Below are 24,716 nucleotides of genomic sequence, written 5' to 3'. Positions count from 1 at the left end.
GAGCCGAAGTTGGACGTTTAACCGACTGAGCCACCCAGGCACCCCAAGATGATTCTTATTTGTATCCTTATTTTGGCTATTTTCTTTGGACGGTTCTCTTTAAAAACACAGAAGGTGAAATAGTAAAAAGAATATTCAGTAGAAAAGATGGAAGTTCATCAACATTTATTTAAAACACATATTCTGTAAAACACTTCAGTGCATGCTTTTACATGCATTAAATTATCTTGTTTAGTTCTTTCAACAACTCTGTGATGTAGGTAATATTCCATTTTATAGATGAAATAAACAAAGACTACGTGATGAATAATGAACAAAACTAGATGATAAGGTAATGTGTAGTGACCACATTGTCAGTAAAATACAAAACAAACTTTTTCAGATCTGTCTGATTTCAGTGCTCCTTTTATTATATCATCTTTGAAGTCTGAACTATACTGAGTAAAAATAATGTGAAAATAGGACATGTAAAAAAAAGACATAAAAAGCAGCATCCTGAGTAGGGTCTGCGGGAGAATCAAGATGGAACTTAGAACCAAAGAGTAGGACCAAAAGTCTGGATGATATGTATGCTTTCCCTATTTATATGCTCAGAAAGTTCTCCATCCAGTTGGAGAAATAATTCTGTTTTTAACTGTGTGTATGTGTGTGTATGAGTGTAGCTAGACTTTGAGAGTTAATGTCAACATCTAAGAACCAGCTCACTAATTAAACCTATTTACTACTGATGAGCCCAGTTACAGCTCTGGGAGAGAAGCTGATCCTTTGTTAACGAGTCCTCAAATAAAATCTGTTTCCTCAGTGGCTGAATATAACATAACCTTATAGCATCACAAAAAATGTACAATGGGCTATTTTCTTCTACCCGGGAAAACTACAATGCATGGAATGCATTGATTCCTGGATGGTTATTTAGAATCATAAACATATAATTAAAATCTAGTGGGCATATTTAGTTAGGATTACACTGGTTAACTACACTATTAGAATTACGCCTATTGTGCTCTATTTAGAAAGAACATAAAATCTTCTGCTTCTGGCTAACTGAAGTGAAAGGAGCTAGGTTTATCATCCTATCTGAAACAACTAAAAATTTGGACACATATTTGAAACAATAGTTTCCAGACATTGGCATCAGGCAACACAGGACAATAATCCATGAAAGAAGGGAAATGAAGAAGATACCTCAGTTTACTGCCTGGATAGAGTTTCCAGGCTGTGGTGCAGGAGGAGAACCCAGGTGGAGCCAGTCTGGCGGGGTTAAGACAGGGATCCAGAGAGGCTAAACCAGTGAGTAGTCACAGAACCAAATATCACAGAGAGGTGCACAGAAGCCAAGTTCTGGAGATGTGCAGATGATCTCCCTCAGATCTTCTGCTGAACATTGCCCAGTGCATGTGTGTAAGGAAACTACCAAAGGGGAAGAAAGAAACACCTGAAAGGAGAAGAGGGAAAAATCTCTGGAACTTATTCAGGACCAGGAATAGTTTGTGTTCTCACTAGAAAAAAAAAAAGGAATAGCGGTGAATGCATGAAGCATTAAGTAAAACACTCAGAAGGGTAATATCTCAGTGGTGGAGCAGAGTTAGCCCTAGACTATAGGCTTCTCTGGTTCCACCTTCCAAACATTAAAAGCAAGCCTCAAAGAATCAACTACTTTCAAATAACAACATTCAAATAAAGCTCAAAAAATATTTATAGAAACATAATCCAGCACAGTGTAAAATTCACAATGTCTGGCATCCAATCAAAAATTAGAGGCATACAAAAAGCAGAACAAAATGACCCATAATGCGGAAGAATATCAATAGAAACAGATTCTATTACATAAATGATAGAATTAGTTGAGAACATTAAAACAGTTCTATATCTTCAAGAAAGTAGTGGAATCCTGGAATAGGTTAAGTAGATACCTGGAGAAATGTTTAAAAGACCTAAATACAACTTCTCTAAAGGAAAAATACAATATCTAGGATAAAATAGGTTCTGTTGATAGAATTAATAGCAGACACTACACTGCAGAAGAAAAGATTAATGGATAAGAAGACATGGTAATAAAAACTATTGAGATGATAGAAAAAAGACTGAAAAAAATAAACAGAGCTTCAATGAGCTGTGTGACAATTTCTAGCAGCCTAATATGTGTGTTATTCTGACTGAGTTTTCATTGAATTAATTGAATTTTCCACTGCTGAGAAGAATGTTGATGCTAGATATAAATTAAGTTACACAAAAATAAATAATATGTTATCCCTTGGGGGAAAAATTATAGGCAGTTATCCAGGGCTGATATGCTTATTCCTTAGTGACAAGAACTCTGCCTCTTTTTATCTTTTATCTCTACCATACTTAGCTCCCATCCCTAAGATCTCCTCAAGGTCCCAGATACCTGCTGGAACTTTAACAATTATACCCACATTCTGGCGATCAAGAAAGAGGGCACTTCTTGGAAATGGCACAAGCTTCTGTTTGTATCCAGCTGGTAAGGACCTAACCAAATGTCTTTAGCTACAAGGGATGCTGGGAAACAAAATATTTATTTTGGTTGGATATATATGAATTTTCTATATATACTGTATATATATTACTATATATACAGTGTATACACTATATATATATATACACTATAATATATGTATTACATATATACACTATATATATAACATATATAATATATATATAATATATATAGTGTATATAGTGTGTATATATATATTATATATATATAATATATATATATTACTATGGTTCAATATATAATATATATATATTACTATGGTACAATAGACATTGGAGGAACAGTCCACTCTCTCTCCCACACAGAGGAATGGAAGTTTTTGTAGAAAGAAAAATATCAGACAAAAATTAGCATATATAAGTTTTGAGATGGGTAATGGACAATAAGGCTAAGAGGGAGACTTCTTTTCATCCTTGAAAGAAAACCACCCTCTCTCCAAAGGATGCAACCCAAAGTCCCATTCATTGACTATTTTAAGGTCAAGGCCCAAGATCCTTGGTTTGTGCACAGTCCTTTCCTTGAGATTTGAATGTGACTTTGTGTTTTCATGATTTATGAACTAACTGGATAAATATATGTCTCATATGCATATGCCCAATATACAGCAAAGTATCAGGAACAGGGTGGGTGACCTCCAGAAAAACTCCCATTCTAAAAATGGATGAATAGAAGAGGCACAGCCATCACTGCTCAATGGCTGGACAAGTGTTGCTGGACAGGGCTGGGGAAAGCATCCTACTCTCTGTGGTACACAAGATTCCTTGATTAGATCCCGATTCTACTTCTTGCCAGGCATTTTCTCTTTGGTGTCTGCCTTCCCTCTCTGGAAAGTTTTCCCTTGTCCTCTATACCCACATCTGAAGTGACCATAGGGTGTATGTCTTTCTGGGGAGATTGCAACTCTCAACCTGATTTGTGTTGGTAAAATTTGAAATCTGTTATCCCAGCCCAGGTCTGCCTATTTTCTGACACTTTTTTTCATTTTATGAGCATAAAAGTTATCCACGTTTATCAATTTTAAGCTACTATTATTTAAGGCTTTTCAGTTCTAAACAGTCAAACTAAATACTTACTGAATTAATAGTATTTTTTGTTTAAAAGTGTGTTTTGGCTCATATTAATAGATATTCTGGGGCGTGTGGCTGGCTCAGTCGAAGTGTCTGACTCCTGATTTTGGCTCAGGTCATGATCTCATGGTTCGTGGGACTGAGCCCTACACTGAGCTCTGTAATGACAGCACAGAGACTGCTTGGGATTCACTCTCTCCCCCTCTCTCTGCCCCTCCCCAGCTCATGCTCTCTCTCAAAAGAAATAAATAAACAAGCATTAAAAAATAGATATTCTAACTTTTGATATTGCCTTACAGTTTTTACTGTTTTTCTGATATAACTTGTTCCATTTTTAAATTCTTTAAAAAAAATTTTTTAATGTTTAGTTTTGAGAGAGAGAGAAAGAGAGAGAGAGGGGAGAGAGGGAGAGAGAGAGAGAGAGAGAGAGTGTGTGTGTGTGTGTGTGTGTGTGTGTTAGCGGGGGAGGGGCAGAGAGAGGGAGACACAGAATCCAAAGCAGGCTCCAGGGTCCGAGCTATCAGCAAAGAACTCGACGCAGGGCTCAAACTCATGAACCACAAGATCATGACCTGAGCTGAAGTTGGACGCTCAACCAACTGAGCCATCCAGGCGCCCCTCCATTTTTAAATTCTTAATGTGTAAGTATGACTTTTGTAAATAGCACATAGCTGGATTTTAAAAAATCCATTATGCTAATCTGTCTTTTAACTGATAAATTTAGATGTTCACATTTATTTCAGTAACTGTGGCATTTGGATTTTTTTTAACATCATACCCAGTGTATTCTATTTACTCTGATTTTTCTGTATATTAACCCCCTCTTTTTCTATCTCCCATTGCCAATCTGGATAGGGCTAGTTGATCGAGGTAAAATCTGTGTCTGTCACTTTAATCAAAGGTCCTAGCCATGCCCCTAAGGTGCAAAGTGAAATGTCTTCTCCCTCTTGTACTTGAGACATCCATTGGCAATTCTCCTTATAGGACACCTGGGTGGCTCAGTCAGTTGAGCGACCTACTTTAGCTCAAGTCATGATCTCACGGTTCGTGAGTTCAAGTCCCACATTTGGCTCACTGCTGTCGGCGCAGAGCCTGCTTCATTCAGCTCCTCTGTCTCCCTCTCTCTCTGCCCCTTCCCTGCTTGTGCTCTCTCAAAAATAAAAAATAAAAAAAAACATTTAAAGAAATTCTCCTTTGCATAGGGCCCTCCTCACATCCCGCTAGTCCACCATTTACTCCATCTCTTGCTGCTGTAGCCAGCTGCGCACAGGGGCAATGTGATAGCACCTTACCTTGTCTGCACTGCATGGCTCTCGTTCCCCACCCTGGCACTTCCATGACACCAGCCATGAGCCCACAGGCACAATCTGGGAGGAAGCGTGCCTGGGGCAGCATTTAGCCAACAGGGGATGCCAGCACATTATAAATGCTTACTTTTGTCCCTCAAGGGAAAATTATGGGCACATTCCACATGGCTCTCCATAAGGGTCCAGTGGAAGTGAGCTCCAGTTGCCCACAGCAAGAAAGCATCTCATAACATTCTTTCTTTCCCTTATTCTCCTAAATCTCTTGTTTCTGTTTCATGAAATCACTTCTCAAAAAAAAAAACAAAAAACAAAAAACAAAAAACAAAAACCTACCTGCTCATAAGTCCTGGTTTGAGGCTCTGCTCTGTTTTCATGGGGATCCCACACTAAGACAACATTTCTTTTTTTTTAAATGTTTATTTATTTTTGAGACAGAGAGAGACAGAGCATGAACGGGGGAGGGTCAGAGAGAGAAGGAGACCCAGAATCCGAAGCAGGCTCCAGGCTCTGAGCTGTCAGCACAGAGCCCGACACGGGGCTCGAACTCACAGACCGTGAGATCATGACCTGAGCCAAAGTCGGAAGCTCGACCGACTGAGCCACCCAGATGCGCCGACATTTCTTTTTTGAAATAATGTTTAAAACTTTATCTTTCCTACTGACTTTGTCTAGGCATACCATGTTTTAACAGTAGAGTTCTGTAACTCTCAAAATCAAATATAATACTCCAGACTTTCATCTCACCAAGAACACACAAAAGGATGGGACTATTGTTTCTGGTAGTTTGGACAAAATTCTGCTACTTTGTCATCCATTAAAGTTTACCTTGGTCAACATTCCCAAATATTTCTCACATATTCTGCCACAAATTAAAATCTAATTGATCCTTCACCTTTTCCATTACTTTTTATGAAATAAACCTTTTATTTTAGAATAGTATAGACTTACAGAAAAATTGCAATGACAGTACTAAGAGTTCTCATATTAGTACAGTACACTTGTCACAACTAATGAATTAATATTGGCACACTGGTATTAACTAAGCAGTTATTAACTAAAGTTTGTGCTTCATTCAAATTTCCTTCATTTTTCCCAAAGGTCCTTTTTCTGTTGCAGGATCCCATCCAAGATACTACATCACATTTAATTATCGTCTCTCCTTAGACTCCCCCTGGCTCTGACAGTTTCTCAGATCTTCCTTGTTTCTGATGCTCTTAAAAGTGTTAAAGAGTTCTGATTAGGTGTTTTGTAGAATGCCCCTCCATAAGGATTTGTCAGATGGTCTTGTGATTAGCCTGGGGTTATGTGTTCTGTGGACAAAGACCATCGAGGTAAACTGCCATCCGCATCACACGTATCAAGAATACATACGTACTGGGGCGCCTGGGTGGCTCAGTGGGTAAGGCTTTTCTTGATATCGGCTCAGGTCATGATCTCGTGGTGGCGAGATAGAGCCCCACATTGGACTCCATGGTGAGTGTAGAGTCTGCTTGGGATTCTCTCTCTCTCCCTCTGCCCCTCCTGTTCTCTCTCTCTCTCTCTCTCTCTCTCAAAATAAATAAAGGAATGAATGACTAAATAAACAAACAAACAAGAATACATACTATCAACATGACATATCACTATTGACTTATCACTTGGTTACCTGGCTGATCAGGTTTCTCCTACACAGTTACCTTCTATTTCTTCCCTTTCATACTATACTCTTGAATGAAGCACTGTGCACAGCCTATACTTAAGGAGTAAAGAGTTATACTTTACCATGAGGGTAGAGTATCTAAATATTTGGAATTCCATACAGGAGATTTCTCTTCCCTCAGAGTGATTTATTCAATCATTTATTTATATAAATGTGGACTTGTGTATATTTATTTTATAAATATTTCATATTTGTACTATTTTATATTTGAGTTTATATAGTACTATTTTATATTTGGGTTATAATCCAATACTATTTATTTATCATGTTGCTCATATTGGTCCAGCTTTGCCATTGTGAGCTTTCTCTGTTAGCTCCAGTGTCCCTTTGACATATCCCCATCATTGCAGGTTTTTTAAAAAAACATTGTTTAATTTTCTCATACTATAACCAACTGCTTTTTAATATCAAACGCATGGTTTTGCGTTCATTTTCATTCCCATTAACTTCTGTTCCCTTGGCATTTGTCCACAACTCTAATATGCTGAAATAATCTTCCTTTTTCTTCTTTCAATTTTTACCTTAATTATCTCTCCACATTTTGGTTCATCACAAAACTTGATATCTTCTCTGTGTTCACTCAAATACTCTACACAAGACAAAATTAAGGCCAGAGTCCTGTAGCCTCCTACTAAAGATCGATCTCTCTCTCTCTCTCTCTCTCTCTCCCTCTCCCTCTATCTTTGTGTATGTATACACACACACACACACACACACACACACACACATCCTCCTCCCCCGATCCCCAGCCTGACCCCAAAGCCTTAATTAGAACTCTTTTGGTGCCTTGTTCATTCATATGAAAATGGACTTTATAATATTATCTTCTAGCTCACATTTCATCCTCTTATCCACAAGAACAAATAAAAGAACAGGAAGTCTAACAGGAGAGTTTCATGTGAAGAATAATAATTACGAGGCGGTTCACTGTTCAGAAGTGAAAGGAGAATGGAGTTCAACAGGAGGAGAGGCTCTGGAATTTTATCTTTCCTAGGAAGGAAACAGTTATCAAGTTTGCAGGACAAAAAGTGAGGAATGAAAGATGAATTAGTGTTACCTCTAATTCTCCACAGACACTGCATAACCTCGAACCAGAAGAGAAATGGCACATAAACATTTCAAGGGCACATTAGTTTCCATGAAGGTAAGAGGGAGAGAAGACAAGAGTCACGCTGGGAAGCGGCACGTAGCAGGAAAACCAACCACAGCGGAGACAAGAGTGTACTGCAAGCCCTTAGCATCAAAGAAACCTCCAGTGACTTCAGTTTCAACTTCCACTTGTTGCCAGCTTCCTGATGCTTCTCAACCAACCATTTCATGAAGAGAAAACAGCACTTCTTGAAAGGGAACTCATACTCCTGGCTTAGACAGTCCAGTGAAAACACTATCAAGAAAAAAGATTGCAGGGACTTCTGAGATTTTGGAAATGCTTCTCACGGTGAAGCCAGCAAATTGAGTTCACGATGTGAGGCTTCCCCACAATAATTTCCCAGAATTCATGCTCAAGCCTGATCCCTCTTCAAGGGCATTCATTCAACATGCTCAGGGGGTAATAGCTACCATCCATGGAACCCCGACTATGTAGCAGCTCTTACGTTTTCCTCAATTTTCATAACAACTCTACTGAAGACATGTGAGTCTTTCCGTTTCCAGATTTGGAACCGAGCATCAGAAATCTGAGTAGCCTATGCATGATGTTAAGTGAACAGCACTCAGATCCTTCTGGAAGCAAAGTCCCTGTTTGGATCCACTACTGCATGGTTTTGCCACAACCCACCAACTCTCTGGTGCCCTCAAAGATATTGAACAACTGTTCACATAGGATAGGAGACTTTATGTCAGAAACTGAGGTGTTTACCTGTCTGAATCCGGGGGACTATACACATGAGATATTGAGCCTTATAACTCAGTGTTTGGCTTCAGATACAGTAGGTTTGGATAAAGTGGCTTTTTCCTCTTGCTGCTGTATGTGAGCTTGACTCCATCATCCTTGCTTACGCTGTCAGAACTTTTGGAGACATTGCTGTATAAATAGGTTATTGAGAATCATAATCTTTTACCTGACTCCTCAAAAGAATATTTGGAGCTAGGATTTTGATCAAAAGAAATGACTTAAGAGGAGACTGATACCAACTCATAGAAGTGGAGACTTAAAATTAACTTTTTTGCCAACAGCAAAGAACATTTATTTAATCTTGCAGTAGGCCAGAAAACCTCAAGTTCATTCTCAGGGCAGCATTATTCTTCCTTTTTGCCCCTGCCTCCTTCATAAGCTATACTTATATCCTCAAAGGTCTAGGTGATATTTCAATCTTTCATCGATAACAAGCTAATTTATAGTTACTGAAAAAAGTTAACAGCCAGCATATCACATCAGATTTTATTCCCTCTAAATTGGCTCAGGGGAGATTTTGTGTGTTCCTGTCCCCTGCACCTGACAGAGAATACTCACTGACCAGGAATACTTTGAGGTCCTGGCTGATTAATATTCTGGAAGAAAACTTGAGAAGGCTGCTGTTCCTGAAAATTTTTCATTAGCACATTCTTCTTAGAAGATAGCATTCTTCAGTCTGCAGTCTGATTCTTCTCCGGTCTCAGCAGTCTCCTGGCATGAGGCCACTGTAAACTGGAACGTCTTTTGTTTTCTCAGCCTCAGTTAAAGTTGACAGGTTTAATTGTTATTGCTTCACTAAGCGCACGACCATATTCATTGCCATTTGATGCAAGATGTGCATCTTGCCACTCAGGAAAATTCTTTTAATCTGGGCTAGATTGTTGGCTTAGTGATCTTCAGTCCTAAGGGATGACATCACAGCTCACCTTGGAAAGCAAGAATATCAAAGTTTGCAAAGGAGACACTAAGGAATCTTAGAAATCCCATGGAACAAACTAAACTGGACTCTCAAAGTGTGAGAACAGGTGGCATCAGTCTCTGGAACTATTTCAGTTACACGTATGTCCCAGAGTCCAGATATCATTTAAAAATATTATGAGAGAGGCACACCTGGGTGGCTCAGCCAGTTAAGTGACCGGCTCTTCATTTGGGCTCAGGCCATGATATCACAGTTCGTGCATTCAAACCCCGCATCGGGCTCTGAGCTGACAGCACAAAGACTGCTTAAGGTTCTCTCTCTCCCCTTCTCTCTCTGCCCCTCCCCCACTCACTCCCTGTCTCTCTCTCTCTCTCTCTCTCTCTCTCTCTCTCAGAATACATAAATAAGCTTAATACACACACACACACACACACACACACACACACACACATATATATAGTAAGAGAAAAAAAGGATATAGTCATTGAAGCCCCGAGACCAAATGATGCCTGCCTGATTTGTGACATCGACCCACTTGGGAATTCCTTACCTAGTCCCTAGGAAGATATAATCACTTCTCTCTGTGTGTGGGGGTTTGAGTAATTGGTTTTGTAAAGGCAATAACAGAGGAGGTCCCCTTGTGACCTCATATACCTCTATCTTCTGGAGAAAAGCCAACTGGAGGCAGTGCTAGCAATGCAAGTGATTACCAACACCTTTTCTGGATCAGTGTGCATGGTGTAGGTTTGGATCCTGCCCCTGTCATCATCACATTGCAAGGCAGAAGCTCAGCTATTGTCATTTTTGTGTCATGTCCTGGCAATTAGATTCAGTGACGCATTGTTCGAACTCAAAGAATTCAAACCCACTTCTAGAATCAGACAATTCCGATCTTGGTTTATTTGTCTTCTTTTATCTTTTGTGATTCATAGTAGTCCCCCTTTTAAACTTTGCTCCATTGTCCATAACTCTAGGAAGCAAATCTCCCCTCTTTGTTAAGGCCTCTTTCCAAACTATCTTCTGCTCATTGTTGCCCCAAATTACACTCTGTGATAACTAGCTATTGGGAAGAAATTTAGGATTTCTGCGGCCATTTGGAAAAGAACTGGGATTCTTGTCCTATGGTGAGGGGCATGGCCAGGGGCATGCGGGGCTTCTAAAGTGAGGGGCCCAGGGCAGGGGCTTCTTGTCCAGATCGTAGAAAGGAAGGCTGTATCTCATCCACAGCTTAGAGAAAACACTAGCCTGCTGCTGAATTCCTCATGAACTGTGATGTATTTAACCAAGATTTATATAAAACTATTCTGGTGTCTCTTCCACAATCGCTGGATATGTTTGCATTCTGAATTGGGTAATTACTAGGAACATATATATCTCTGTCTGCTTTGGTGAGCTTACAAGTAGGAAGGAAGGTTTGAGTTCTGTTAATCTGTGGGTCTGGGCTCCTGCAGTTGCACTGGGTATGAAATCATATGTTTGGTAAGGGCCATGTGGAAGTCTGACCCCCAGTGGCTATTATCAACTGATGCATGTCTTCAGAAAGTGGATGTGGCAAGGGTACAAAGCAAACAATAGAATCGCATCTTGAAGTTGTGCAGCCATATATGTCATTGCTTGGTTTTCTGGAACACTTTTCATTAGGAAAAACAGACATTTCACAGATAGAAGAAGTGTCAATAAACACATTGAGTCAGTTTCCAGAAACACACAAATAGAGTGTTCATACAGAGAAATCCGTTTGGGAATAATTTTCAGTTTTATAGCTACAACATATCTACAAGTTGTCACTTTGGCTTTGTTATCTCCAAAAATACGGTCTCAAATTTTTCATATAATTTTTCAAATGGTAGCCTCATTTTGACGTTATTCTCCATTTTTTTTAAGTTTTTATTGTGAATGGACTATAGATTCACAGAAAGTTGCCAAAATATCAGAGGCACCATGTACTTTTCATCCAATTTCTCCCAATGGTGATGTCTTATATTAACTATAGTACAATATCAAAGCTAAGAAAATAACATTGTTGTAATTCACATACCTTATTCAGATCTCACCAGGTTTACCTGTACGTGTGTGTGTGTGTGTGTGTGTGTGTGTGTGTAGTTCTATGCATTTCAATCACATGTGTGCATTCATGTAGCCACCACCACAATCATGATAGAGAACTGTTCCATCACTAAAAAAGATCTCCCTTGCACTACTCTTTTATAATCATATCCACCCTCCCCCACTCCGCTCCTGTCTGATGCCTGGCAATCACTGATCTATTCTCGATCTCTGTAATTTTATCATTTTGAGAATATTATATAAATGGAATCACACAGTAAGTGACCTTTTGAGATTGGCTTTTTTCCCTCAGCACAATTCCCTTGAGATCTATACATGCTGCAGTGTGTGTTAACAGTTCATTCCCTTTTATTGCTGAGTAGTATTCCATGCTATGAATATGCCACAGTTTGTTTAACTGTTGTTACATGGAGGGACATCTGGGTTGTTTGCAGTTTTTCACTGTTACCGATAAAGCTGCTATGAACATTCATGAATAAGCCGTTGTGTGGATATCGTTTTCATTTCTCTGAGACAAATACCCAGGAGTGTGATTGCTGAATCATGTTGTTCATGTCTGTTTCATTTTCGAGAAACTCAAACTACTTTCCAGAGTGGCTGTACAATTTCACATTCCCACCAGGAATGTAAGAGAGACCCACTTTCTCTGCACCCTTGCCAGCATTGGGTATTGTCACTATTTTCCATTTTAGCTACTCCAATAGGGGTATAGTCGTCCCTACTTTTCAATGACATGAAGTATCATTTGGTTCTTGCCGTTAAAACAGCCGCACCAAAAGAAAAACATGGTTAACTCTATGAATAATCACACGGTTTTGTGGTTTATGTCCTTATTTCCATGTGATTCAACAACTTCGCTAAAACCTATGAAGATAAAAGTCCAAGGATGATGTGAACGCTCAAAATACAGCAAATTTTGACTGGGCTGGTTGGGTTCCTTATTAAAATCATTTTTCTCTGGCAAAGTAAGAAAATTTCCCAATTACTAGATTAATTGTGTCGAGTCATAGAGTGATTATACTGAACAATGTTTCTGGCAGCTACCTAGAAATTAAACATACCACACCCTTACTTTTGTGTTTGCTTCTTGGGTACATTAACATTCAAATAATCCAATACACCTTTTCTTAGTATGTTTGGCAAAAGAAGGGAGAGTTCTGTCCACTTCTCCCTGGGGACCTAGTCATGCAGCTTATACTCCCTGCCCTCCTATTATTACGTATCACCTCATCATTACTTCACTTCCTGGGTCAGAGGTGCTTGAGGTGCCTTAGTCCGGATCCCAACCTCTGTCTTCCTCCCAAATGGAGCTCAATGGATCAGCTCCCTGCGTTGTTTCAGATTACAGGTGAAGAGCATTATTCTTCTTGAATCTGTTTTGCTGTCACATCAGACCCCTGAGAACAAGATAGGCTTTACATTCTGTGCTTAATAATTCCCTTCAAATATAGGGGGGTTCAACTGAAACCCCTTGAGCCCTACTTTCATTTTTATGTATTTCAGTTATGAAAGAAGAGTGATCTGGGTAACATGAATGCCACACAAGCCAGGTAGTTGTAATAGAGAGGCGCCATAAATTTACTCAGACTCGGAGAGTAAATTGGGAAGAAAAAAGGAACACAGACCTCAACCATTTGAAACTATCCCCTTTATAAAAGTGTTCAAATCAAAGAGAACTCTGAATCATAAAGGCCTAGATTTATAGTCCATAATTTGCAAGAAGGAAGAAAAAAGTCATACAGGGAAATCTAGAGTGAAGAAAACAAAACCCCATCATCTTATCCCTAATTTGGCATATGTTCACTTTTAGCCTGCCCCAAAGCCCTATTGTTTGAGGACAAACCTGCAGAAAAACGGCTTTTTTTCCGGAAACCATATAGGTGAAATGTCCTGATGGAGACCAAGCCCGGGTGGCTGTGTCCTTCTGCCCTGCCAGCCTAATGGAGATGGGAAAAGGGAACTTTCTAAATATTCCTTGAATCTAGGAAGCTTGCAGTTCATTGATGCCTCTTAGTAAATATTAATGACTAACCATGGAAATATTTTGCCTCCTAGTCAGTTTGAACATTTGTCTTCCTTTTTCAGCATAGGGCAGGAAGCCGTCTCCAGAACTGTCACGAGTCTCACATCTCAGGTCCACAGTTGTGTGTGGCCTGTGTTTTTTGCCCCACTTTTATCAAAGAACAAAGTTCAAAGGACATCAGAATCTACATTTCAAACAGTCTCAGAGGGAGACAAAACAGATCCAGTTTTAATGAGAGAGAACAATGGGGAAAAATTCCAATGAATAACGTTCAGTCTTTTCTCTAGGACTCCTTGTGAATTAACAGGAGCATCCTTAGAACTCATTTTTCTTTCTCTTCTCTGAGCCATCATGAAGCCCTCATTTGTATTGCTGCAGGATCTAAAGGCCTCTGGTTCCTTTCCCCATCTTACTGTCACTTCGTCGGTTAAGAATAATTCATATTTTGGGGGTACCTGGGTGGCTCAGTTGGTTAAGCCTCTGACTCTTGATCTTGGCTCAGGTCTTGATCTCACAGTTCATGAGTTCGAGTCCCATGTTGGGCTCTGTACTGACAGAGCTGGAGCCTGCTTGGGATTCTCTCTCTTCCCCCCCACCCCCATCCCTTCCCCATTCACTCTCCCTCAAAATAAATAAATAAATTTAAAAAAGAGAGAATAGTTTACATTTTTGTCCAAGATTCTCACAGAAATATACAGTAAATGGGTTTTGCTTCGAGGTCTGTTTATGCCTTGTTTATCATTCATCCCATTCGGGGGCCTCCATTGCTTAAAACCTTACACTATATGCAGATGACTTAAGATCATTCTAATAACTTAATAATAATACAGCAGGGTCACTAAATTATACTAATCACATCCTTTGTGTAGAGAAAAGCATTATTCATGTCTCTACTTCCAGAAGAGGGATCATCTCAAAATCATACTACTCCCTAATACCCACTAGATTGAAGATTCTAATCACTTCCCTAGGTGCTAAATATTCTTAGTTACTAATAAACTTAGATTGATACATGAGGAATAAGAAACTATATATAAATATATAGAGATATATTTTAATGGAGAATTCTTCTCCACTATCTATGCTTCCTGCTCCTCCATGCTATAAGCATTGACCTCATTTCTACTTCTCAATAAACTCTATTTTCTGTTTGTTGTAGTCTTGCACTGAAATGTAGTAAAAAGAAGCACTTTCTTTTTTTTTTTTTTTTTTAATGTTTGTGTTTGAGAAAGAGAGAGAGCGCAAGCCAGGGAGGTGCAGAGAGAGGGAGACACAGAATCAGAAGCGGGCTCCAGGCTCCGAGCTGTCAGCACAGAGCCCGACGCGGGGCTCGAACTCACAAACTGCGAGATCATGACCTGAGCTGAAGTCAGATGGTTAACTGACTGAACTACCCAGGTGCCCCTTAAAAAGTACTTTTAAGGGCATGTTACCCAAGGAGTGGCTTCAGATCATCAGAAAGTTGAAAGGGGATGCTCCTTTCTTCATTGAGTCCAGATCAATCCCCATCTTACTTTTTCCACATGTTCACCATTTCTTGGCTACTCTATTTTCTTGTAGTCTTTGTATTACCTCATGTCTCCATTTTCTTCTCTCAGCCTAGATTCTACAGACCACCTCTCCAGTGCCTTTCCTTTGTCCTTCCTCTGAACCTACCCAGCAGATCTGCAACTCTGAACAGTCTGGCCACCTGCCTTCTCTGCCTTATACCCAGACTGTTGATCCCTGCTATGGCAAGCTCACAAAACCAAAGGGATCAGAGCAGTACTCTCTCAACTGTGGCTGTACATTCGAAGCACCTAGGGAGCTTTCAAAAATGCTTCTGCCCAGAACAATCAGTATCTCTTGGGTGAAACACTGGGAATAAGCATTTTTAAAAGTTCTCCAGGTGATTCTATTATGAAGGCAAGATTGACAATCTGAAATAACACATCTACAGTCACCAATCTTAGTTGGGTCCTCATCTTCATTTTCCTTCTCCTCTGCCCTAGTCTCTTTTTGGCTCTTGACATAGACTTTCTCCCTTTACTTCCTTAAAAAAATTGATATCAGAAATAAGTGCCCCTGGAAAGAAATTCCAACTACTTCCTGCTCCCAATCCAGACCCTGTTTTCACCCTTAATTCTGACCTTTTAAATTAAAACAACAGGGAAATCTTGTTCAGTCTTAAATTAACCTTCCTGCCCATACTCTGGCTCCCATTCCCCACTCACCGCTCACAGTTCTCGCTCCATCTGTTTCCCCAACTTCTCCTAAATATTCCATCTCTCCTTATCTTCCAGTTCTTTCCCATCAACATCCAAGCATGCTCAGATTGTTGCCACCTTTAGAATACTGCTTCATCCATGCATTGTCCTCCTCTTGTCCTCTTTCCGTTTATAGCCAGAGTTACTGAATAGCAATCTAAGAGTTCTCTATTTTATCACATTATATGTGCTTCTCAAACTATTCCAAGCATGGTTTCCACCCTCAAATATGATTACATATTTTGGCTGAGTCAATAATGAACTCTTCTTTGTTAAATCCAAAAGACATTTTCTATTCTTATCTTTCTTGAGCTCTCTGTAGCATTTGTTTCTTCTCATTACTCAGTTTTGCGATTCCCTCTTTCCCCTTAGCTTCTTGACACATTTCCTTAATGGACTCTTCTGTTCTGATCCTTGGGTACCTCCTTTTCGTTCTCAACACATTTTCCTTTTATAGGTTAATTAAACCCCATGGCTCCAATTGCTGCTTACATGCTGATGACTCCCATAGGTCACCTATGCATCCCAAAGCATCTCTCCTGAACTCCTCAAAAGCGCTATTTGGAGGCCTCACAAGGATTTCAAATTCTTAGCTACAGTGCAGTCTATCCTCTTTACCAAAGTCTACTCTTTCTCTATTACTATTCTTAGTGAACACAGCTGGCCACTATGCAGCTGAAAAAGTAAGAAAAAGAGTCTTCTAATTCCACCTTGTTAATGTCCCTAGAATGTGATCCTGGTGCTTAATGTTCCACTGCCATGGTTCAGACTTTTCTCATTTCTTGCCTAGATTACAAGTAGATCATTATGGTAGGCTTCCAACTTCTAGTCTGGTCCCTATCTAATTGTTTTTCCATATTCCTTTCTCTCTCCTCCTGGATCTGAAGATGCTCATTTGGGTTTTACTGGGCAGAAACACAAAAGGGGCAAAAAACTAAAGGATACACAGAAGAGTTTGAAGTGATGATCCATAGGTCTTATCTAGATTGCAAAAGAAATGGAAACAAAAGGTCATACACAGATTGCAAGAACAGAGAATGGTCCATGTAATAGAGATCTTGAAGGCGAAGAATCAGTAAAGGAGTGAATGACACAGTCAGAAGGGGAATTAAATGAAACGCTTTCCTTTCACTTTTTAGAAAGATTTAATTCCTCCTTTCATTAAAGCATCCCTGGATAGAGTTTTTAAAACTTTCCAACACAAACCTGCAAAGGAAGTAGATAATGAAGTCTGTAGAGAATGGTCTTGGTAGTAATTGGATCAGTTCTTATGGTATGAGAACGAGGACCAATGAGAGGAAACTGGATCCTTTCTTATGACTCTGTGTCAAGCACAGATTAAGCAGAAGAAATCCCACAATTGTTTTCCAAAATATAGTTTTATATTCCTCGTGTGAATATATTTATGGAGAGACAATCCTGAACTTCTGGCAAGTATTTGCCTTTCAAAACATCTTCGCTTTAAAAAAAGTGATTGGAGTCTCCAATCTTTACAAGTACACATGAAGTGGTAAAAACCCATGGCAACTTCTTTAGTAAAAGTTGAAAATCCAAGCCTATGTGCAAAATCCCTCACAATCTGGGGTTGGCCTACCTTTCTAGTTTCATCCTCACCCAGCTCCTTTACTGCCTAACGTCCAGTGAGACTGGATTGTATTTAATTCCCCCAGACAATACATTGTTTTCTCACCCAGCTCAGTGTCTTTGCCTTTGCTGCCGTCTTAACTTTGTGCTCAGCTGTTGTGCCAAGTAAGTGTTAGGAACATAGTAGATGTTGATTAAATGCTAGAAATAAAAGACAACAATTTGGGTAAAAACATTGCATGTAGAAGGATGCCATCGGTAATCAGTGTGGTGGGTTTTTGGCTTATCGGTGAACAAACTTAGATTTATTAAAATGAAGTAGTGAGCCAGCCAAGAGGCATTTCCATAGCCTTGGATTGGCTGGTGTTAATAAGTGACTAGACAAGTCTGAAGCAGTGACTATATGGATGCTAATGGAGCCACAGCGGTAGCTAGCGCAAGCCTGCAAGGTCACAGAGTGCTAGTGGGGCCTGAAGTTCTCCCTTTACACCACCCTCTGTTCACCAACCCCCCCTGATTCTCAGCTGGGCTCAGAGGCCCAGGTTCCATCACAGGGCAGCGTCTATCAGTGTCACCATCTAAATAGAGATTTTACTTCTTCTTATATTCTGACCTTGGTATTAAATCTCCCATATTCTCTGGGAACTGCAAATGCCAATGAAATATCCTCTGTTGCAAAATCCGTTACAAATGTATGGTCCTAGGTAAAGAGAGATATGGAATTGCTGGGTCATTGGTTTTATAGATAAGACCTAACAGTTTTGAAAAATTATATGAATGTACATTGCAGCTGCACTTATGAGCTTACATCCTCATCAACACCTGTTAATTCTATCTGAAAAATGGCCTTGGGTACTTCCATTAGTGTTCATCTAGTAATGAATTATTTCATTTTTGTTTGACTAAAAACATTTTTATTTCATCTTTCTTTTAAAAAAATTTTTATCAAGGTAAACTTATATATAGGTTGTAAATTGCACAGGCCTTTAATGATTCATGATCATCACTATAGCTCTCCATATACTTAAGACATTAATTTTTCTCATCATGGTTTATAATTTTCAGCAAACAAAGCTTGCAAGATTTTGTTAGACTTATACCTAGGTAGTCCTTGTTTTAATGTTACTCAAATTTCAATTTTTGATTTTGTATGTGTTCATTGTATCTTTTAAATTACTAAACTCGTTTATTACTTTTCACATCTTTTATGTGGATTCCTTGGTTTTTCCACATAGAAGGTCATACTGTCTGTGATTCAAGACAGTTTTACTTTATCTTTTCCAATCAGGATGTCTCTTTTTTTTTTTCTTGCCTAATTGCACTGGTTAAGACTTGCAATATAGTGGTTGAGCAAAGAGTAAGAATGAACATCCATGCCTTGTACCCTACCCTCCAGATAAAGCATTTGGCTTTTCATCATCACATATGATGTTACCTGTAACACATTTTTTATATGTGTTTATCTGCTTGAGGATGTTCTATTCCTAGCTGGCTGAGAATTTTTATCAGCATGCTACACGACAATAGATAAGTGAAGTTCTTCAGGCTTATGAAAAATCGTATGAGTTAAAAATTTGGACCCATAAAAAGAAAAGCTTCAGGAATTCAGTAAAAATTTAGATAATTATATAAGACATTTTCTTTTTTACTCTTTCTGAATTATTGGAAGCACAATTGATTTTTAAAGAAAAAATATTATTATGGTGTGTATCAATATGCAGTAGGAAAGTATATGATAACAATAGTACAAAGGTTTGGAGGGATAGAATAGGAAGAATACTATTATAAATTCCCTGCCCCATAATGAGCTGATATAAGATTAATTTATACAACATCAATTTATGGCAGACTCCAATAAATTAATACACAATCCCCTCTGTTTAATTAATATTAACTAATACACAGTCTTAACTAATAAATAATTTTTCTTTATTTCTGTACACCTTGGACATACTTCTTTCTTTGTCTTTCCAACACACAAAGCTGGTTGCTGCCCAAGGCCTTAGAACTCTCTGCCATGAACATCATTCCTTCCAATTTTAGAGTGTCTAGCTTCTTCCTGTCATTCAGATATCAGTTATATGTCACTCCTCAGGGATGACTTTTTTCCATACTCGGTCTACACAGCTCTGTTTATGTTTATTTTACATCTAAGATTTTTTTAAACTTTATTTTGCTTATTGTCTCCCTAGCACCATATTTGTTTGTTCCTTCCCCACCACTATTCACTTCCCTTTGCACCCCTAACCCTACTTAGCACAATGCTTATACTTTATAACCCCTGAAAGTCTTCATTTCATGAAATCAGGTGTATGCATTGGGGCAGAACTAACTTGCAGGCATAGTGTCTAAAGACATCACTGGAATCTAAAATCAAACTTTTCTGCTGTCAGAGTATATTTTCGGCTGGAGAAGTTGCTGCGATTCTTTATTCTCTCCCCTGGTTACCAGTATGCTCGCTTATCAAGTCAAGATTTGTTGGTTTTTAATCTCTTTTCCATTTCATTACTTTTGATGGAATGTTAACAGTTACTCAAATGATCAAAACCTGTGCATCAAGAAATGCAAAGAGAAGGAAAAGAGCCAAATAAATTTTTGAAGCTTTAAGTAACTTAGAATTGATAGTAATCCAAAAATAGAATCTGAGAAAAGATGTTAATTTCTCCTGGATTTCAGCAAAAGAACGTTCTCCTTTGTAAATATAATTTGTACTTTCACACAGTGCTGATCTTTCCTGAATTTCCTATGATGACCCCAATAGCGATAATCTCTCCTATTCTCAAGTCATGTGTACTAATTTGTTTTTTTTTTTTTCAGGCAATGTGGCCATCATACCTTTCAGCATTTTCCCATACTATGTCTTATATCTAAATTACTTCCTGCTACTATCCACCAAATAAATTGCCCCTTCTTTTCACTTTCCTTCAGATCCTGACTACTTTATTTCCAGATAACTTTCACCAATATTTATAGAGCACTTAATCTGCGCCAGGCTTCATACCTAGTTATGTGCATACATTAGTTCATTAAAAAGCTTTATGAACATCTGTGTGATTGGTTTCTTAGTCTCTTTAATAAATAAAAAAAACTTGCAGGAATTTTATGTTCCAAAGGCTACACATCTGATGAATGACGGAACTGGGATTCAGAGTCAGATCTGTCTGACTTCAGAATCTGAAGTTGTAACCACTAAGTGGTGCTGTCTCATTTGTATGTATGTATGTATGTATGTATGTATGTACATATGTATTCCCTACTCCAGGACCCATTTGAACTGCATTCTATGTGTCTTTATTCTAAATACTTCCATTGTGTTGAGATTTAAGTGTTTCATTTTCAAAATTTATTGTGGCTTCTCCTCCTTCACTTTATTTTTAGGTTGCTTAGCCATATACATATACACATGTATATATATATGTGATTGTATCTTTGCATCTACACTTTTCTCTTTGCCTTGCTCTACTTGAAAATAAGTCTCAGAACTCCAAGAGTTTCAGTTGGAAAGCAGAGTTTCTACACCACTGTGGATATTCTTTGCAAGACCCAGAGTTCTCCAGAATGTTGGATTTTCTTAGGTATTGTTCCAGATAAGACTTCCAGGCTAATCAGTAAGAAACAGAGGCCTCAGATAAGGCTATTTGGGATGTGGTAGAAAGCCTGGGTATATCCATAGATTTCTCCAGAATCTCGAGGAACTTAATTCCTCTCCTATTCATCTCTTATTTTTTAGCAAAAGATATCCAGTTGATTCTTTCTTGAGAGTATACATGGCCTGGGGACAATCCATTCAAAACTTTCTGGACTACATGCCAACTTGTGTGTAATCCAGCTCAAGCATGGTATCTACCAAAGGTGAATCATTAAGCCTGGAATAACCAGCAGAAGAACTGAATTCTTTTCTTGGCTACTCTTAAAAATAACTCACTGTATCACAGGCAATTCCCATCAGGACCCTTGATTCAGAACCCTATTTTGAAAAAGTAGATAAATTTTGGCAATTAAATGATTTTACATTATAATGTAATCCAAAATCTAGTAGAGATATGCATTCTGATGTGTCAGTAATGGTGACTCTAACCTATGTTCTCTTTTTTGTTTGTTTGTTTTGTTTTTTGTTTGTTTTTAATATGAAATTTATTGTCAAATTGGTTTCCATAAAACACCCGGTGCTCATTCCAACAGGTGCCCTCCTCAATGCCCATCACCCACTTTCCCCTCCCTCCCACCCCTCCATCAACCCTCAGTTTATTCTCAGTTTTTAAGAGTCTCTTATGATTTCTTTAAAGGATACTTTCAAATAATTGCCCCAGTCATCCACTAATTGTGACATTTGTCAGTCATGGAAAAGCTGCTGTGTATGTGGACTTAGACCACCCACTGTCTGAGTCACAAGGCTGCTTGTATTTGTTTTGTTGCAAACAAATTTCTGTAGCCATCCTGGACGTTGGCCAAGGAGGCACCGTCTGGTGACTGCTGTATATAAAATTCTTGTCTTCTTGATGAGAAGGGGAGTTTTCTTTATCTTGTTCTTCCCATTGTAGTACTGACAGGGGTCAGAGGGGATGGACAGTTTGTGGGCTGAAAACTACAAAAGGCTGTCCTCCAACACAAGCGTCTTCCCTCTGCCAAGCAGACCTCCGTGGGAATGTTGCTAGGCCATCCAAGGTTCAACTCTACTGACATGGGACTGGAAACTGGACAAGAAATGGAAATGCACTGTGACTTCCTCTGTCCTCTCCTGCTCCTTGTGCCAAATAGCAAATCAAGCTTTGGTTTCAGGGAAGAAAATGAGACTGAAGCAAATAGGAGGCATTAGTGTTTCTTCGTTCCCATCCCCCACCCCTGCTCACTTTCACACTCACTGTCTTAGCTACATGGAACATCTGTGTCCAGGTTACCCAACAGATCTTGGGAATAGCACCTTTGGATCCACCTTCTGGGGGCCCTTCTGAAATGTTCTCACAGAGTCATGTCATTTGTTTTCAACAAAATGTTTTTCCTTCCTAATTCAATTCTCCCTTCTGTTTGCTATTGGACCCAGGGACAGTGATAATTTTGTTGGAAACTGAATCAATTGCAAAGCACTGGGAATGAGTATGGTTTAAAACTTCAGGTTTGGTTTCTTGGAATTCTAGACCAAGTCTCTTTCCCAGTTGCTCACAGGAAATTTTGACTGATGTCATTGGAAATTGTATGTGTGTGTGTACATGTGTGTGTAATTTAGGTCACAGTGAGGCCTTAAGAATCCAGTATAAAACTCTTGTTTCAGATTATATCTAGTGACTACATCATTCTTCATGCCCAGCTAATATTTGTAGCTATGTGATGCTGATGAGACAGGCAACCATTCCTAGCTTTCTCAGTTTGAGATCACCATTGAAAAACTGCCTCCTGAGGTGCCTGGGTGGTTCAGTCAAGTGTCTGACTTCAGCTCAGGTTATGATTTCACAGTTCATGAGTTCAAGCTCCACATCAGGCTCCATGATGATAGTGCAGAGCCTGCTAGGGATTCTCTCTCTGCCCCTCACCTACTCACGCTTGCTCTCTCTCAAAATAAACAAACTTTTAAAAAATCAAAAGAAAAGCTGTCTCTTTACGAAGGAAATCATCTTCAGCTCAACGTTTTACAGCCATAGACTTTTCCAAAATACTCCTTCACACGATGAAGGATGAATATTTAGATCATCACAACTGACAATTGATATAACTCAGAGAAATTATTTATCCATAACTTACAGTTTTTCACTTTAAATTTTCAGGGAAATTGATTGGCATTGCCTTCATCTAAAAAGGCAAAAAACCTTTAGCATATTAAAAAAACAAACAAAAACAGCTCTTGAGGTGTTAAAATAGAAAGGATAGAGGGAGAAAGCCAAACCATGTGAAGAGCACAATTCTACACAGATGCTTTGAGTATTCCAGTAGAAGGGCATCTTTTTGGTACTGCATGTATGGAAGTTGTCTACAGGCAACCTTGCAAACAAAGAGCGAGGCATTCTTTACTTCATTTCCTTTCATTTAACCAGACTTACAATTGATTTTTCTTTATTTCAACCAAACTCTAGTATTTAATGACATGAGTGTATATGAAGCTCCATGTTTTCTCAACTCTTCCCAAATCTCTTTTTACAACCTGTCATTTTCCTTGTCTTCTTTCAATACAACCGTGGTAAATTGTCCAAGGACTATCATCAAGGATGTGATGAGAGATTCGTTTTCAAAGAGTGAAAATTAATATGTTCTATCTCTGTCCTATGCTCTAGTTCTTTTTCTTTTTTTCCCTTCTCTTATTTGTCTGTCTTCCTTGGACAAAATCAACCTATTTTCTTTTCTTTGAGGTCTTTACTGAACTCCTATACGGTATTTGGCCAGCTCCCTATGACTTTCCTATTCCCATCCAGACAAGATACAGAATATTTCCAAAGCTGTGGCTCTAGTCTTTTTCTAATCCTTGAAGCACAATAGGAAGCATAGGACTGACCCTCTAAGTAAACAACTGCTCTCATTGGATTAAGAGATCTAATTGGACGGTGTTGGATCCTTAGCTTTCCATAAACCTTCCTCAATCCCAGTGGCTCTTTTTGTAGTTTCTGAAATGTTGGTTACTAGAGCCACCCCCCTGCCCAAGAGAAATAAAAATAAAAACAAAATTCAAGAAGCCTGAACAACCTTACAGTTTTCAACCAGCCATAAACCCCAGGGTCTTGATTTCTGCTTTTATTCTGGCATTACTTGGCTCTTGTTCTAAAGTAAAATTCTAGTAGTGTAACTAACTCAGTCTTAACTCTTTTGTTTAAAAAATAATAATAATTTCCTTTCCCTCTGTGGCCCATAACCTCCCCAGCTCCTGACATAAACAAAATTTGGAACTTTCTCACTGGTCCCTGCCTCGGTGGACTCTGTCCCATATGTTCCCTCTCTCATTTTAGAAGATATTGATACCCCCCTGTGGTATCTCAGTGTCTGCTCACTGTAGGTAAGGAGAGATGAACCCAGAGGGAAAATGTAAGGAGTTTCCAGTGTCAAGTTACTTCTCTGATAGTTTTCTTCCTAACACTACCAACTTTATCTCAGAAGGTAGTAGTTCATCAATTCTGGGCTTTGAAAAAGGGACCCTTCATGACTGAAGTGATTTTTCTCTGCCTTGCTTATAGCACTTAGAATAGCACCTGGCACTTAGTATGTTCTCAATAAATACCCTGTGAATGAATAAATATAATCCTTAGGTATCCATTTATGAACTGCAAAATTGTTTTTAGTTAAAAACAAAGTTCAGGGGTGCCTGGGTGGCTCAGTCGGTTGAGCGTCCGACTTCGGCTCAGGTCATGATCTCACAGCTCATGAGTTCGAGCCCCGCGTCGGGCTCTGTGCTGACAGCTCGGAGCCTGGAGC

The 24,716-nt window shown here is 39.0% G+C and overlaps 1 long non-coding RNA gene across 1 annotated transcript; it reads right to left on the bottom strand.

Annotated features, from left to right (window-relative positions):
* Positions 1–8,957: 8,957 nt before the first annotated feature.
* On the bottom strand, positions 8,958–18,025 carry LOC125923382 (uncharacterized). Its single transcript, XR_007458017.1, has 3 exons — positions 17,938–18,025; positions 17,431–17,525; positions 8,958–9,411 (listed from the first exon to the last, which is right to left on the bottom strand). It is a non-coding gene; the product is annotated as an uncharacterized LOC125923382 (long non-coding RNA).
* Positions 18,026–24,716: the final 6,691 nt, after the last annotated feature.

Source organism: Panthera uncia, chromosome B1 (genome assembly GCF_023721935.1).
Source record: "Panthera uncia isolate 11264 chromosome B1, Puncia_PCG_1.0, whole genome shotgun sequence".
Taxonomy (NCBI): domain Eukaryota; kingdom Metazoa; phylum Chordata; class Mammalia; order Carnivora; family Felidae; genus Panthera; species Panthera uncia.
Note: the sequence above shows the minus strand (reverse complement) of the source record. Positions and strands in the feature narration are given on the sequence as shown.